The sequence below is a fragment of the Ceratina calcarata genome, unplaced genomic scaffold, assembly GCF_001652005.2.
Source record: "Ceratina calcarata isolate Rehan_Ccalc_2016 unplaced genomic scaffold, ASM165200v1 scaffold399.2, whole genome shotgun sequence".
Classification (NCBI taxonomy): domain Eukaryota; kingdom Metazoa; phylum Arthropoda; class Insecta; order Hymenoptera; family Apidae; genus Ceratina; species Ceratina calcarata.
Window position 1 is genome coordinate 261,879 of NW_017163310.1, and position 3,487 is coordinate 265,365.

A 3,487-nucleotide genomic window follows, 5' to 3' on the forward strand; every position below is an offset into this window, starting at 1 on the left:
TTATTCTTTCACAATGCAGTCATTTTAACTGCTTTTGGGCAATATAGGTATATACTAAGTTTCAGTCTTTCTAGTGTTAAATACGTTTTTATTTACTACCGAGTTGAACAACTGGCATGAAGACGGATTATCGCGGTAAAATCGATTTAGTGCGAGGCGAAACGAACGCGTTTCTTTTTTCGCTCTCGCGTTCCCGCGTTCCAATTTCAATAGCGAGTGCGAGGAACGCGGTTCTCGAGATGAAGAAGAATTGTTTTCTACAGTAGCGGGAAGAAAGTTCCCGTAGGGACAATGCATTCGCATCGCGTGAATTTGCATTCCACGACGCACCGTGCCTCGTCCCCCTCGCGACGGATACACGCACAGGGCCGAGGAGTAAACCGTGTTCACTCAACTTTACGACTCCTGCGCAACTCGCGAGGACGATTTACGGTTAACGAACGCTTTGTTATCCTCGTTAGCGGGAAACTGAAGTGGACGTTCCCTCGTCCCTAACGAGACCAACGGACCGGAAATCTTCCGATTCCGTTCAGGGGTAGAACTCGCGAAGGGAGAACCTGGTAAAACGGTGGAACTAATTTCGAGTGAAGCGGAGCGCGCCCAGGTGCGCGCTCGAAGCGTAACCCGGACGATCGAACCAGCAAACGCTATCTTGTTTCAAATATCAAATCAAAGGATATTGAATCCTAGCTTGGATCAATAAAATACCAGCAATTTCGACTAAATAATTTAATATATTAGAATAATAAAAAGACTCTTATAACTATTTATACTTTCAAAAATCGGGAACAATTTAGAAGACAACTCTTTCGTCTATATTTCATCTGTGACTTTCCACAATAAATAATATTTATGTCAGCTATTTCTGATAGCTATTTATAATTTAATTTCATTTACCAGAAAGATAAGAAATGATGACATCAAGTTCCACGTCCCCATCTAACAATCGTTATCAAATCCTTATCACAGAGATTCTCCCGCCAAGCGGTTAATTACGTATCACAGTAATAGTGGCACGTTCTCTTATACGCCCTTTTCACGAATTCGTAAAATTAAACGAGGATTCTGTTCAGGATCAGCTCTCTCCTCTTCGCACCAAATATAATACTTTGCGTATGAATATTTCAATACAGAATTTCCTACAGATTTTTATATGTCAAGTAATTCTTGCGAAGCCTGTATCAAGAGAAAAAGCGAGGCATATACTCACGTTTGTCGAGTAGTCCAAGATTCAGGCTCGAAATCCTTGCAGGGACGAATGCTCAGAAATCTCAATAGAGCTGATCGAACATCGTGATCGAGTTTATGCCTCTTCCTTTATGAACACACCGACGCGTCGTCGCGTCGATGGGACCAGGAGTTCGTCCTTTGGGCCGCGGATCCACGTTTCGAAGTCGCGTCCTCGCGGCGCGGAAGCCGAAAGTACGCGAGTCTGATTTAAGGAAACTGGAAACAGAGGCTGGCGATGTTGCAGCAGGTTTTCAAAGGTGATGATCGCGATGGCGAGGGCGGCGTGTCGAAGCGACGCTTGCGAACGGTGACGGTAGACTGAGGTCGTGGTCGTGTCGTGGGGACGCTCGCTCGGCGCAGCTACGAGAGTTGCTTCGGCGCCGCGTGTTAAACCCGCGGCGAGAGAGCAGCGCCGGAATTCACGGCGCGGCGAGGCGCGAGCGTGATCCGCACGGCCACGAAGCACGCCCGAATTCGCCTGCGCAATTCGCGCACCTACACGCGCGCGCCATTCCTTCTGTCCGCTATTTATTTGTATATTTATTTGTATATTTATTTGTACCTACTTGTATCATATCTTCTGTGTCACTGTTGCATACTCGTTCGTGTATTTTAATTTTATGTTATAGGATAATGTAAGTGTAACCAGCTTTACCATTTCTGCAGTTAAAATAAAATGAATGAGTCGAAGGAAGCTACATACAACAGGGTTTTTTTTTACAATTTTCCCTTATTTTTCAATAGTATTAAGTAAGCATACGTGTTTTAGAAAAATTGTAATTACTATACTTGGTAACGATCTCATAATTATTAAATGTATAGTTTTACAAAATGACTTTATTGATATTTTTATGGCTTCAATGTACGACACATAAAAATTGTAATAGAGTTAATAAAAAGCAGTCTATAAAAAAGAAAGAGGCTAGATGTATGTCGTAACATTTTTTTTGTTATCATTTAAACGTTCCAATATGTACTCACTTCTAATATTTCTATGGATAAAGCATTGATTAGAATAGAATATGTGAAATGGTTTTAAAGCATTGAGACATAAGAGAACTTCCCTTGATCTTATTGATGATTGAATTATTTCAAATTTATATTTGCTCATTCATATTCTGAGAATGTTTCATTCTATGACATGTTTTACAATAGATGTTAAAATTGATGAACAGGGCGTATGCAACGATGATACATAACGAGGATACGATGCAAACGAATATAAGCACATGGACGATTACTCATAGTCCGGTGGCTAGAGACTTAAGATTCATTTTTCATTCCCCTTTAGTCTGTTTCTACTATTTGCCTACTAAATAATGATAATCGATGTCACTAAATTCTGTCCATGACTCGACAGGACGAACTAATAGCGTTTTTGTTTAAAATTATTAGTACTAACAATCGTTTGTAGGAATTATATCGAAATGATGAAATCTGTAAAATAATTTATTTGGCAGTTTACCTATAGTCGAAAATGGGGCTATAAAGCAAAATAGTTTGACTCAAATTATTCTTCTTAAAACTTGTTTTTTATAGATAATTTATAATGTATAATATTAAGAATGTCTACAGATTACTTTGAAAAGTATCTCTCTGTGGGTTTTTAATGACTTGTATCTTGTTTCTTCAAAGTGAAAGGGAATAGCCTATTATCCTTAACGTTAAAAACGAGACGAGCGCATATGATCAGAAGCTTTGAATATAATATCCAATAACGAATAATGAGCGGAACGTGTTTGAGTTCGTTGCCCCGGCACGTCGATCCGCTTCGCTGTTACGATTGCTCGTTGAGCATCTAATTAACCATTCCTGATATACTTTCGTTTATGATTTCGTTCCCAATCCATGGTACCATACGCTAATCAGACTTTTCTTAGGAATGGAAGACGGTAATGAATGAAAATTCTTATGACTATTAATTAAATAGGTTTACTTTTATTGTAACTCACATGGAGCAAATTTTTATCCGTGGATTTACATTAACTTAAAATATCTTTAAATTCTGTGTAATGCCATTCTGACAAGTTCACGAAATTCTATTGAATGATTCTTAGTGAATATAAGATTGATCTTCGTTGAAAAAACTAATAAATACATTGGTAAACTTATTTCGTAAGGAATATAATTGCTATTAAAGACAAAATCGTAGAACTGAGTACGGTTACCGATGTCGCCGAGTTGCACTTACTGGTATTACAACGTGTGCAATCGCTCTCGTTACACTCCGTATTCTCATTACCGCAACCATATACTG

At 39.0% G+C, this 3,487-nt stretch overlaps 1 protein-coding gene across 1 annotated transcript in view; it reads right to left on the reverse strand.

The window, feature by feature from the left end:
• MESR3 (misexpression suppressor of ras 3) overlaps positions 1-1,602 on the reverse strand; it is a 16,139-nt gene extending 14,537 nt beyond the window's left edge. Inside the window, exon 1 of the mRNA XM_018027048.2 lies at positions 1,211-1,602. The gene's annotated coding sequence lies outside the window, so the exon portion shown is untranslated. The remainder of the gene's footprint in view (positions 1-1,210) is intronic.
• Between the last annotated feature and the right edge of the window lie 1,885 nt (positions 1,603-3,487).